Below are 14733 nucleotides of genomic sequence, written 5' to 3' on the forward strand. Positions count from 1 at the left end.
AGGTGGGGAGCTACATGGAGGTGGGGAGCTACATGGAGGTGGGGAGCGACATGGAGGTGGGGAGCGACATGGAGGTGGGGAGCTACATGGAGGTGGGGAGCTACATGGAGGTGAGGAGCTACATGGAGGTGAGGAGCTACATGGAGGTGAGGAGCTACATGGAGGTGAGGAGCTACATGGAGGTGAGGAGCTACATGGAGGTGGGGAGCGACATGGAGGTGGGGAGCGACATGGAGGTGGGGAGCTACATGGAGGTGAGGAGCGACATGGAGGTGAGGAGCTACATGGAGGTGAGGAGCTACATGGAGGTGGCCACAGAATAATGCTCAACAGAAGCAGACTTGTACTGAACATCAAGTGGTTTCTTTACCAATTAATGAAGTAAATTTTCTAAAGTTATATCCTTCTTTGGTATACAAAATAAAATCATAGCAAAATACATAAAATGAGAAGAAAAATGGAAATTTAGGAAATTACATGGCAACAGATGAATGCTTAAAAACTAGTATATTTAAGTTTCTCTTGGATCCGACTGCTTGACAAACATTTCCACATTTACTCTCAAACACCTGCTGTGGGTGATGACCATCTAAAATTATCAAAACTGAGAACAAACAAGACACATACATGTGCACGCTCACACGCGCGCATGCGCGCACACACACACACACACACACACACACACACACACTATTCCACATAGGAAAAGCTCTATTTCATATCATTGTAGTCTAAGGCATCCCATGCCAAACATACACCATCTTGTCTGTTTCCCTTTAAGTTCAAATTGGAGGAAAATACTGTGCGGTACTCATAGCATCTGGTATAGGCTTATAGCACTAACTAGTAAAATGAGCATGCTGGTGCCGCTGTGCTTTGTGACCAATTCTGTCACAATGCTGCTCCCAGGACATATCACAACTCCGACTGAGTGCTCCTAGGCTCAATTGATCAATAGTCCTAGACTCCTTCCAACAGCCCATCAATGTGGGTGTCATTTAGCTGCTTTCCTGAAGGTACATCTAGGCACTATCAAAGTTGTCATAGGAACCAGCATGTGAGCCTACTCTCAACTTTCTCTTCCTAACTTATGTAGACTTTTCCCTTTTCTTTTTATAGAGACAGGGAGCCAGTTTTACTTGCTAAATACAAACTGACTCAAAGGCCACAAAAATATAAAAACACATGCTGAAGAGGACAGCTACACCAGAACCATTGCAGAGTACCACAAGCTAGACCAACATGCTGCCACTGAATGCCTCCCAGGCAGCAATCCTTGGAAAGCATGGTGAACACAGTGCCCTCAGTTAAACAGTGATTGTGACCTAGTGTGCTCAGTGCCCTCAGCTAAACAGTGATTGTGACTTAGTGTGCTTAAAAAAACTTGAGACAAATTGCTATTACAAACCAGTGCCTCAGTGGGGACTTTACATGGGTTTCATGAGGTACTTCTTTTACTGGCTCATGGGTGATTCTTATTTCTGCAATGCCAGATGAAGGATAGAGCCTGGGATGTTTCAGATTCATCCCAATTACAGACCCTGACCAGCAGGAATGTCTGGGGGAGCGGATGCTATAGTTACAGTTTTTTGAGAGGTAACAATCAGAGGAACTTGGAGCTTGCTTGCTTTAATAAAGGATGTGAATGCAGTGATAAACACTGCAGGCATCTTTTCATCAGCATAACACTACCTATGCACTCTCCAGCTGAACTAAATAGCTTGTTCCTCCTGGAGTACAGTTTAGGCCAGAGGCTGAAGATTCATCTTGAGTGGTGCTGACCACTACACTACTTTCAGTCATTACCTGGTATGGAGGCTTGCACAGGTGCATGGTTCACATGACCCTCAACACTTTTTCAGAATGGTTATCATATAATACAAGCATGTTGAATATTTCTGTTTTATTTGTTATCCCCCTGTAATGAACACTCACAGCAAGACTTACATGTCCTTGGTACAGCTGATCAAGTTCTCTTAGCCTCTCACTGGCAGCCTTACATGACCTCTTCCCACTGATCCACAGCAGCTTCTGGAATATGCTATGTTCTCATATCCCTCTTGATATGTGCTGATGTTATGCTCAATGGAAGGGGTATTCCTTTTTGTTTCTTGGCTTTTTTCTGATTGCCCTTCACAATTTTCGTCCTCCAGACATCTGTCCTAAGCATCATAGACGAGATCTTTGGCCACATATTGGAGGTGGGATCTCTTCTATGCCTGTCCTCTATACTGTGTTACTATGACATCTCTGCAGCATTAGGGTCTGGCACTCAGTAGGTGCACATGACCTGCTGAAGTTTAGGTGTCAACCAAGTCCCTTCTCATGATTCTCTGACTTGTCAATTCTTTCCCGTATGCTCTCCCCACTCCTCAGGAATCTTCCAGGGCAGCTACCTGGTACCAGGTCCTGCAGCTGCCTGCATGTTTATCTCCACAGATGCCTGGAGGCACTTTGGTGACTGGAATTCCATATCTGTCTCTATTTCTATCACTGAGCACACTACCTGGTAAAGAGCAAACACTGATAAACCCTGAATTTGAGTGAACTAAGAGACAAGAGTCATCTCTGAATAGCTCTAAATACAAATTTCCTGAAATGTTCCAGAATCTCACTTATTTGTGTTAATCTGTGCGAAATGGAGCCCAGTTCTTTGCATTAAAGTAACCTTTAAGTTTCAGTCAGCCAAATAAGCAAGTTTTTCCTTATATCGCTACCATGTTAAAAAAAAAAAAAAGCAGATTTATGTGGCTCTATGTTATCATAATAAAAATCTACCTGTAAAGAACCTTCAATAGAAGGAAGGTGAGCTTGGAAATGTATCAAGCTTAGCATCTGTTTTCTTCTAGCTTTGAAGCAGCAAACATCTGAGTCTTTTCGATATTTGCTACAGGAATTGGTACCTACACACAAAGCTGACCATCCCTGCTGAAGTGTTACCAGCTCGCAAGCCAGTGAACTTACCAGTTTTGTGCAACTGAAACAAACATTTGTCTAGATTAGAGTATATGAGATTTAAAGGTGCTTTTCAATCACAATATCCTTTATGAATTAGAGTTTCATCCATCAACATTACAGCAAAAGGAGGTAAGGTCTCAGAGGGCTGTCTCATTACAAGGCTTGTAAACACTGTCCTTAGAAAGAATTGGTCTATCACCTAACAAATCAAAATCTGATTGAGAGGAGAATTTATTTGAGATCATCTGTCTTAGAAGACATGTTGAACCAAATGCACTTCTTGGCCTCTTCAGCCATTTATCAAGAAATTAACGAGCGAACACCACAAACCACAAGAGTGCCTTAGACTTGAAATGAGAAACACGAAAAACAAGGAAAACTAGACAAAGGAGACAGGGGTGCTTATTTCCTAAGAAAATATGAGAATGGTGCAGAAATATAAAGTTTTAGAAGAAAAACTACCATGGGCTTGCGAATGAACAAAGTGCAATGTAAAATTATGGTTTCATTTCCTATCATGTTTTACATATAGGAAAGCATTTTCTGTAGACTTAATCATAGAGTTACAGAAACACAGTGTAGCCCTGAAGACATTTTTTTCTTCATAAGTTTCTCTTAATAACCAGGAAACTAGTGAATCCAAGTATATTCTAATTAAGGGAAATAATTATCAATTTACTTTGTTGCTGTTGGCATGCAGGGGATTGAATGCGGGGCCATGCATGCTAGTAAGCCCTCCATTGCTTCAGCTAACGCCTCTGCTCTGACAAAGTGTATTTTAGAAGTGAAGAGATAGGTGAACTGGAATGTCCTCCACATTGCTACTATATGCCAGCACCACAAAGCTTCGTTACTACTGCTTTAGTTTGTCTTAAATACCCAAAAGTTAAAATACACACCTGCTTCTGCTGATACTACAAATTTCTTTTTAATAAAATCAGGATCTGGAAATTATTTGTTATCATTATATTATTTTATATTGATAAACAAATACCATAAAGGAAAATGTACCATGGTTTAATTTGATTTAATGGATTATTCTACAGTTAACTGTGGATATTAAAAAAAAAGCAGCAGTCACTGGGGTGAGACATCATTTGAGACATCATTTATTTTGAAATGTATTACTTAGAGATTTTCTTAGTGGCATCTTTCTCCCATTTGCTTAGCTCTGGTGCAGTCCTCGGCATGGAACCCAGGCCCGTGAATGCTAGAGGCCAATAAGTGCTCTACAACTGATCTACATCCTCATTTGCTGACGGGAACTTATTTTCTCCTTCAGGCACTGAGTAAAGTGGGAACACACATTTGTTGAGAAAGCACATAGAAATAATACTGTTATATCTCACCAACTAATTATATATATAAACCTTTGGTTAAGTTACTTTCCGTTCATGTCCTTCAGTCTTCCCATAATGTGGAAATTGTACTTTATTATTAATCGTGTTTTATTCTTTCCAGTTATACCCATTATAAACATTAAAACAAGTCCCCACAAATTTCTTAACTTTAGTTTCCAATTGGTGAGAGAGAAAGAATGAGCATTTTTCCCAACCTAAGTCTCAACAGATTACTGCAAACTTGAAATGAGGTAGTGGATGCTTATGCATTTTGAACTTCATTAAACTTAAACAAAAGCTTTATCGCTCACAATACTGCTGGACAAGATTTATATGAAGAAAGAAAAAAAAGTGAGCAGAAGTGAGGTTCCTAAACCTAAAATAAGCGCAGCCTGATCCTGAAACCCTAAGTGTGCTGCTTGCTCACAGCTACTGACAGCGCTCTGTGGAGATTTTCTTCCACCTTGCTATGTAAGCAGTCTGCTCATACTCATGACAAAGCCCAGTGCACCCTCAGCTTGACTAGAATAGATGTCTCCTGAACAACAAGAATAGGCAGCTCATGTGCTGCTAAGTTCTTGTGAAACAGAACACAGTGCAGACAGCTGGCATTTAATTACTTTGCCCAATACCATTTTATTCATTGCATTCATGCATTATTATGAAACAAGTTACATGAGAACCCAGTTTTCAAAAATTTATTGTCATCATCATCTTTGAGGTTTAGGGCTTTAACCTAGAAGAACTATGTTCCTAGCCCCTTTTCTTGCTATTTGAAAGATTTTGATACAGGACCTCACAAAGTTGCCCAAGCTAGCCTTCAGGTTACAGGGAAGGCCTGGCCACCCTTGAAATAGTGATAGCACTGCCTCTAGCCTTGCTGGAATCACGGGCTAGTTAGTACAGCATCAACATATCTGATGCTTTTGAATTTTTTTACTTGGCTATGTTAACAGTATGAATGTTTAAAATCTTGGTTATTTGAAGGAGAATGCCTTAAAAACAAGTTTAGCATAGCATTTTCCCATCTTTTGAGGAAGGTCGTTGTAAGGAGGTTGGCAGAGTGAAAATCTTACTTAATTCTAACTTGGCCTAAATGTATGCTTGCAAAATGTGAATGTTTGTAGACATCTGACAATTAGCTTCACAAGAGGGCATTCTTTTCAAAAGAGAAATCTTCAAAATATACATCATTTCACAATATTTTTTTCTTGTTCAATGTGTCATATATACAAAATTCTGCAATTAATATTTAAACAAATATCTTTTTTTAAAAAAGCACCAATGATATGGATACTTTGGGAAATGTTAAGAGAAAGATTTTTTTTCATTAAAATTCAAGTCAGAGAAACAAATATCTTTACAGAATGGTCCTTTTATTGTTTCTTTGTTTGTTTTGTGTTTTATTTTGTTTTAGCTCTACACACTATAATATAACTGCCACCAAAAGAAAAAATGTTCAAGATAAGTGTGCCTCATAAACCTTTTACCTAATCACACTGGCTGCAGTTACATGATCTCATGCAGTGACATGCATGTGTCAGTCCATTACTGAGCACCATACAGTTCTGAACACTGGATGGTGAACAGAGAAATTGACTGCTCCCAACTCTGGGTGGTGGGCTTAGTGCCCAAGTGAGAAGAAAGCTAAAGGCACATATGAAAATTTGCCTTACCAGTCACTTGCTAGCAAATATTTCCCTAAGTAATTTCAATTTTAGAACTAATCTTAGAGTTTCATTTTAAACACAGAACACATATTTTCTTCTTAAGATGGAGATATAAAAGGAAAGAGTCTTTTTTAACTGAACCATTGTCTGAACAGAATACAGAGATGAAGGTGGAGAGAGAGAGGGAGGGAGAGAGAAAAGGGAGAGGGAGGGAGGGAGGGAGGGGGAGAGAGAGAGAGAGAGAGAACACTAAAGGAAATAAGGAAGAAGGAGAACAAACAGAATAAAAACACTCAGGGAAATCCCAATGGTGAAAACTTACAACAACACATTAAAGAGACTGAAACCCTGAAACATATTCCCCTCCTTTTATATGTGATCAGTCTGTGTAAACCTCACTGAAAAGAAGACCCCACATGTGAAACAAACTGCTCACACCCAAACAGAAAATTTCTGTGTGTTAAGAACATGCCTTCATGTAAAGACAGAGTAGCCACTGGGTAAGTTTGATAAGTCATATGTAAGAGCTGATCAGCCTTTTAGCTGTAGTATTTCCATCCAGACGAAGAGTATTTAAACAACACCCTCACTATAACTCGTTACTGTTGACACAGAGTTTAGTGAGTGATCACACGTAGATATTATAAGATTTGGAAATGGCGCTCAGACTGGAAGGCACATCTTCACCTTGCATACAACGGGAGCAGTGCACCCTTTGTGTTTCTACCAAGGAAGAATGTGCAGACATCCAGCATGCCTTCAAGTAGGCTGCCCTCTGAGCAGCCGAAGGAAAATATTGCTGACGTGTAGGACACATGCAGTATTAGCAATCTGGGTATTAATTAAGATTCAGTCTTCACAGATTATTCCAAGTGTTAAAGCCTTATTCAGATCAGTTATGTTTGTAATGACTGACCGGAATTTAAGAAAGAGAGAAGAAAATGGCTACCTAACGCCCACAATTATTGCTCAGAGGAAAAGGACACCAAGGACACTTGCAAGTAAAAGAATTGGATCAATATTAACGCGATTTTCATTTCATGCTTCCCCAACCCCAGTAAGCTGACAATATACTCTGATTATGTGAACTGCCTGAGAGTAACACAGGTTATTAGAGCAGGAGGTGGAAATGGGAGGCACTTTTTATATTGACAGGCCTGCTAATAGAGTATACTGATTTTCAAAGACATGTAATACATTTTCACAATTTGGTTCTGACAGCAAAAACAGAATTTCATTTATTCCTAATTCAAAATATTCATATGTAAGCAATATTTCTTAGAGCAGACCAACAAAGGGGATACTCATAAATAGAATTTTAAACAGAAAAGTGCAATTAAAAAGATTTAAGAAAATGTTATGTATTTAAGTGAACTTAAGCGCAATATAACAAGGAAGTGTTAACGAAATAATCTAAAAGAGTCAATGCAGAAAACTGTAGTCTATGCTTTTTAAAGAAAAATTGATAATACATATTATATCAGCTCTCTATGCATTCTAGGATAGATAGCTTTCATTAGAATTGTGACTAGCCATGCAGTTAGGGTGATGTATAATTATTTAGAACAGGATTTTGTTGTGTTGAAAGACACATGGTACACTTTACTTGAGGAAAAACAAACATCGCTCTTGGGGGGACTCAGTATCATACAGATCAGGGCAATGTGTTCTTAGCTATGTGTCTGAAGTCACTGCGGGAATCTGGCCCTATGATACAATGCAGAGAGCAGAGATGGGAGATGTGTGTACTGAAATGGAAGGACTGTGGCATTTCATCCTTCTTTAAGCATTGTTTTCCCCTACAAGAAAAGAGAGGGATGAGGTGGGGATGAGATTCAGAAAGGAAAGAAGCCTGCTAATTCTTATGTCCCGAAGGCTAGACAGGAGCAGAATGTCAGTCTGGAATCCTAGCAAACTTGTAAAGGAATAAAAGGAAGTAGCTGACGTGAGAGCACACTGAAAGGGTGGAGCAGTTCCTAGAACAGCATGGGAAACTTGCTCTAAGTATCTCAGACTAAAGAAAAGAGGTAAAGACGTGGGTAAAAGGTAGAAGATGGGGCTGGAGAGATGGCTCAGCCGTTAAAGGCTAGGCTCACAACCAAAAAAAAGGTAGAAGATGCTTTGGGGAGGTAAGCAACCCATTCAGAAGGAGGGAAGGAATGATACCTAGCTTCTTCTTCCTCTCTATTACTGAAACAAAGCCCAGCTATGGTGCTGATGCTATGCAGGCTATCTTACCTCTACTTTATAAAATGTAAGAAGTCTGGAGATGTAGCTCAGTGGCAGAATGCTTTCTAACATGAATGGACCCGGGGACCAACCCAAGTACCTCAAAAAATAACTAAAAAAAATAAATGAATACAAAAATAAATAGAATCAAAGCCAGTATAACAAGTAAAATAAATTGAAAAAAAACTTTCACAAAATATTATGTTTTCATACGTGACACAATATACACAGCCCACAAATAACAGGAAGCTGTCCTGTACTAGATCATCTTTATAGGTGACATGCAGCGAGAGTTACCAGATATTATCAGGTAAACATTCCACAGTGTCCACGTGAACACAGAGCATGGTGTGTGGTGGTGCCTGGGGTGAGCTTTGATCTTTTTCAAACATACATCTTTCAACTCATTTCCATGGCATCTGCCCATAGCATGAGCCTCTGTTCCTTCCTGTGGTACTGGTCTCCACTTTGGGTTCATTACTCTGTGTACTTCTGGCCCACTCTATCTACTCACTGATTTGAAGGAATTCAGTTCATGTTTTCATGACACATGGCCTTCATGGAGCTCACTGCACTATGGATACGCTAAGAGACAAATATCTATTTATACTATGCATATGATTTGCACATGAAGATGTAATCAGAATTTGGAATAAGATAAATTTATGAAGAAAACTGTTTCCCCTTGCCACTTGGCAGCAAGTACATTAGCCAACTTTTATCCTCGCTTTCTCTTGCATCTCAAGATGCTCTGAGTAGAGCAAAGTATAAATACAAAAAACCCCTTTCAGATCTTTAAAACAGTTGAAGATGTGTCCTTAGAAAACTCATCCTTCAATCGGGTTTTTAAAACTCATCAAAGATGTAGTTAAACGTCATGCAAAGATCTCATCGAATATACATACATACATATATACATACATATGTGTGTGTCTGTGTGCATGTGTATGTATGTGTATGTATAGACTGTATATATATACAGTGACTAGATTTATTATTGATCACCTAGTCCTACAAAAGCCTGGGTGCTCCAATGGGATATATAGAAAAATCTGAGTTTGGTTTGTAAGTGGCTTTTATTTTATTTGAGAACATTAAATATCTAAAATAAAAATAATTTCATATCCAGAGCTAAAGACTGACCCAAAGACTTGCTCAGGGCTGTCAGTTTCTTTCCTACTGAGTAATATCTCATGAATTTATGTCATTAACACAATCACTGAGTCTATCACATTAGGTCCTTAAGCCTTCCCGTCTTGGTGATTCTATTCTATTCTATTCTATTCTATTCTATTCTATTCTATTCTATTCTTCTATTCTATTTTTCCCCATCTTGGTGATTTCTAATCTTTCCACCCTTACTTCCCTAGTCAGCTGGTAAACTCAGAATCTTCTCTTGAGGCAGTTTATAAGGCATAGCTATTATATGATACCTTTGGACATCCAGTCTCCTGTCCTCCTGCAGTGTAGAAATGTTTAGTTCCAAAACTCAGTGCCTAGAACATATGTGACACACAGAAACTCTTCAACAGTGCCTTTCAATTAGCTCAAAGTTAAACTTCTGAATCAACTTACAGCGTTAAGTGTCTGACACTTCAACATAAAAACAGGTAGCTTGTTCGAATAGTTTTTGATATGAGAAATAACATGTATGTCTGAAGAGGTGCTATACACATATGTGTAACTTTTATGAACCCATTTTAGGAAATCTCGGAAGTTATTTTACTAGACCATAAAACCATCCTGGAAGACAAGGGTAAGAGACTAAGGTTATGAGGTGCGATCACGAAGAGCTGGCAGGCAACTGCCTCCAAATCTTTCCTTCTCTGAAAACAACTGCATCATTAATTTTTCAAGAAGTTACCAAAACCTAATTCAAACCACTAAGTTTTATTCTAAACACGGAGATCCAACTAATAAAGCACTGATTAAAGCAGGAGGTTGCTCATGTTTCTACATGGTAAAGAAGTGGGCTCTAAAATGCTGTAAGGACTGCAAACTCTTGGAAGAATGAAGACAGGTAATTTCATAGTTTTTCTCAATGGCTGATTGCTGCACAATGTGGTTTTCTACTCTCAGTGCCTTTATTTCCTGATGACCATGTGTAACACATTACAGTAGCCATGCATGCAGCAGCAGGCTAATTTAATTCCAGCTCATTACAGAGCTGCTTTTTGTGTATCAAGGTCATAACTTGATGGCTTCACAAGCTTAGATAAATCAGGTGTTAAGCAGACACATCTCTGAGGAATCTAAGAATGTTCTCATTTGCAATTCTCAGCATATCTTATTATTTATTGCCAAAGAAATGACTGATTAACTTTGTCATCTTTGCTCTGTGTTTTTTTTTCTCCCTCCCTCAGGCTGAGGCAGCCTACCCTCTTCTGCAGTGCCGGATCAGACCTATTTAAGATGATGTCTTTGATCACAAGACACGAAGCACTTGCGATTTTAGGCTTTGATGAAATGTAGCTCCACTGTAATTTTATGGAAGGAAAACAGAAGCCCAAATGATGACTGACAATCAACAAAGAGGACCAAGCTTATTTGCCCTATTCTTTGTCAGACAGTATCTTCACACACTAGAATACACCAGGTTTTACTTCAATATGTGACACATAAAACCTACTATTTCAATTGCTTACATATTACCTAATTTTCCCAAAGAATAAACCATGCAGATGTGAAGATGAGTTTTAAAAGATTTTTCTTATGTATTTCCACTGCTATAGTTTGTGAAACTCCTGATAATCAAATTTTCACTTGAAAGAGGTTTTACCATTAAAACTCACCTAAATCACACATTCTGTTCATGCAAAATTAGCACATTAAACACTAAAAAAAAAATAAGAAGAAAGAAAAGAAAAAGGAATGCCTCTAGGTTTTATTAATCACACTCCAACACCAGAGACTGAGACTGTGTCAAATCATACTGAATCTTTTACATAGGACAACCTCATAAATTATTCAACTCATTAGTGTTACTAAAAAGCAGGGGGAACTCCATCACTGCAAAGTCTATTTTCCAACTGAAAAAGATCAACTAGAAGTTTTAATAATAAAATCAGAGAACAAACCTTCAAAATCATTATGAAATAACACTGTCTTTTGTTTCCTTAAAATTATATCTAGCTGATTGTTTACTTATTTAAGGTAAGAATTCAAATTTTTGTTTGAGACTCCAGATAAACTGAAAATAATACTAAGAAATCTAAACTACATCCAAATGGTCCTTCCCATCATGGAAGTACAGCTCCATTATAATCAAAACTGTGTGTCTGGATTTAGGATTTAAGGAATGATCAAGTGACACAAGACATTTCCACTAAACATGGAGTGCACTGTCTCTCCACTTCTGTTCTACCCCCAGGAGGTTCCCAGTCTCCAAAGTCACAACCTACACTAACACATGATTCAAGCTAGCCTTCAGAGTCCATGTATGTTTTACCCACTAAGAAAACACTGCCTATTTAAGAAATTGAAAGAGGATTTCTCGGTTTACAAGTCTTCAACAATTATGACTAAAACATTATTTGGTTCCTGAAACACTTGTTTCTACTAAATAGATAAATGAAAAATAGTTTTCACCAAAATCCATGGCAGAGATTGTTCATATTCAAAGCCTAATGGAAAGACAGGCTTTAAAACAGGATTTAATCATAGGGAGGTATAAATGTTGCAATTAATTGACAAAGGAAGAAGGAATGGATTTATTTCAATTTTTCCTAGGTGGTGTTTAGCAATTTGCAGCTTTGTCCTATGAGGGCACCCTAGCCTGCTGACCCAACATCACAGGTCTACAAGGTGGCTTTTGGTCTACACCCTGCTAGACTTCAGCATACAGAAACATACTTCAGTGTTTAATGAAGTGTATCAGGCAATGGGTTGAATTTATATATTTTTGGTTTTCCTTTTGGTTTTATATTGATGTTCTGAATATAAAACTTTAAAAACAGAATCTGCTTTTAATTAGGTTTCCCAGGATCTATTTTTATTGAAGGAAGTGCTCTGTAATCACTACTGGCAGTTACTTCCTTCTTCTGAGCAAGTGCTTCATGTGCAGTGAGAGGCCAGGCAGGGTGCAGGAAGTGGGAATCCTGGTTGTCTGCAACCTGCCTTTTGCTTGTCTGTAGACATCCCTCCCTGGAGCATTTCCAATTTTCCTGCCCTGGGCTCCTTTGCAGACTGCCAACCCTCTGAGGTCCACTGATAATAAGGCCTGATGAAAGCTTGAAAAGGGGTGCCCTGGAGTGTTCAGGGAGGGAGAGCTGTAGATGTTATCTTTGGTCTTCCACACCATGACTTGAACCCTGGAGAGGGACCATCATGTGACTCTACCATAAGAACTGTGAAGATGTTTTGGATATTTGCGGTCTAGCTATGATGTTTGTTCCTAATACTTGCCCAAGAGAAACATCCTTCTTTCTTTTCATTGAGGATCCAAACACAAGAGGGACAACAGGACCTGAATACTGTTTATCATCTAGCAATTAAAATGAATTAAAAGAATATATTTTAAATTTTGATGCAGTACACAAAAGGCTTGCTAACACAGTTCCTCCATTTTAAGCAATACAGGAGTACTATTTATTTTAGTTCAGGTTTATCAACAATAGTTTCTATGTGACTAAAATTTAAACCTCCATCTCAAAAAAAATTTTAAGGCAAAAGATACAAAGCAAACACAAAGAGAACCATTTTTTTTAAAGCAGAAACAAAATGGCTATTTTCATAGCAAGCTCTTTTGAAGTAACCTGTAGAGCACAGAAGGCAGCCCCTACAGAAGGAAAGCTTCTATCACTACTACTAACTGCACCTAGCCTAACCTCTCTTGCAAAGTATTTGTAGACCATTCTACTTTCAGATGAGATACACTGAGAGTAAATAAAAAACACAACTTTAATCCCAACTCTGCAGAGAGACAGAGGTGGCCACAACTCCTGTGAGCTACAAGTCAGGGTCATCCACATAGTGAGGTACAGGCCAGTTCAAGGTACTATAAAGAATGAATACCCTGCCGAAGAGGTAGTACACAGTATTTCTATGAATCATGACTGTAACAACTCACTTTAAGTTGGATTCAAATCCTTATGGCGCTAAAATCCTTAGAGGGTCTTTAGAGTTCACTCAAGAATTCCTTACAGTTAGGACTCCTATAATTCATTGAAACTTTTCATATTTCCTTCCACTGTATAATTAATATGTAATTTTTCTTAGGGTAACAGCTGCACTGAAACCCTTTGCTACAGTTTTTATTTGTTAATGATCTGTATTACTATGCACTCACCTCCTTCAGAACAAGAATGGCATGACATGATATAAACTATACAATGCTGCAAAACTACTTACCAAATGTGGTAAAGTTTAATAGAGCACTTAAGCGCTCTCAGATTAGTGGAAATGGACGCAGCAATAACTCTAGGATTAAAAGTGGACAACATGCACTATATGAACAGTGCCTGGTATCATTACCTTGGGATAGATGACATAAGAAACTGTGACATAATTTATCAGACTTAAACCTGCTCACTATTAACTCTGATGAACCTAAAATTAATCACAGGACTCACACAGTGAAAGGAGAAACCTGATTCTCTTTGAGCTCCACACATGAGCTATAGCAAGTAAACATACCTGTATTTATGCATACACAGTTGTGCGCCCCCCCACACTAAATGTAACAAAAATTTAAATGTATAAATGAAAATATAATTAAGGAAACTTATTAGACAATAATCTAAGTAGCACTTTTTATTAAACTATGATAATTTTATTAAACATTTTTAAAGGGAAAATTTGGGGTATAGCTCTCTTGTGTGGTGGTTAATGACACTGTGAATATATAACTCTCATGTCCAAACTTCACTGGAATCCACTGGAAGCCTGAGAGCTGAACTGGCTGAACAAAACAATATTGTTTTATCTGTCTGTCTGTCTGCTTTGTCTGCCTGTCTGTCTGTCTGTCTGTCTGTCTGTGTGTCATGTGTGTGGCTTAGCTATGCATTTGTTTGCAAATATGCATGTGGGTATGTGGTCACATGTGAACACACATGTGGACAACACGGAAGTCTCTGTTGATCACTTCTGATTGTGTGTGCATGTACTTGGGGATGCCGTGGATGTCGTCCTTGATTATTTGCCACCTTATTTTGGAAAATCAGTTTCTCTTTGACTGCTGGCCAGTGAGCTTCAGGACTCTGCCTGTGTCTGCTTCTGCAATGCTGGGATTACAGGTGTAACTTCTAAATGAGTGCTGGAAATCTGAACTCAGAAAGACATTTACTGACTGAGCTATCTCTACAGCCTAATAATTTTGGGAGCTTATAAACAGGGTAGGAATATTATGTGAGTAGGTTACTAAAAGATAATTTGTTATATATTCATCATTCATACACATACACACACACACACATATCGTCTATGTATGTATATACAGGTACATACACACACAAACACACACACACATCGTCTATGTATGTATATACAGGTACACACACACACACACACACACACACACACACACACACACACACACA

General features: G+C 38.5%; 1 protein-coding gene across 1 annotated transcript in view; it reads right to left on the minus strand.

The window, feature by feature from the left end:
- Positions 1 to 14733, minus strand: part of Nbea (neurobeachin) — a 513393-nt gene that overhangs the window by 171914 nt on the left and 326746 nt on the right. The window lies entirely within an intron of this gene.

Source organism: Grammomys surdaster, unplaced genomic scaffold, assembly GCF_004785775.1.
Source record: "Grammomys surdaster isolate TR1022 unplaced genomic scaffold, NIH_TR_1.0 139, whole genome shotgun sequence".
Lineage (NCBI taxonomy): Eukaryota > Metazoa > Chordata > Mammalia > Rodentia > Muridae > Grammomys > Grammomys surdaster.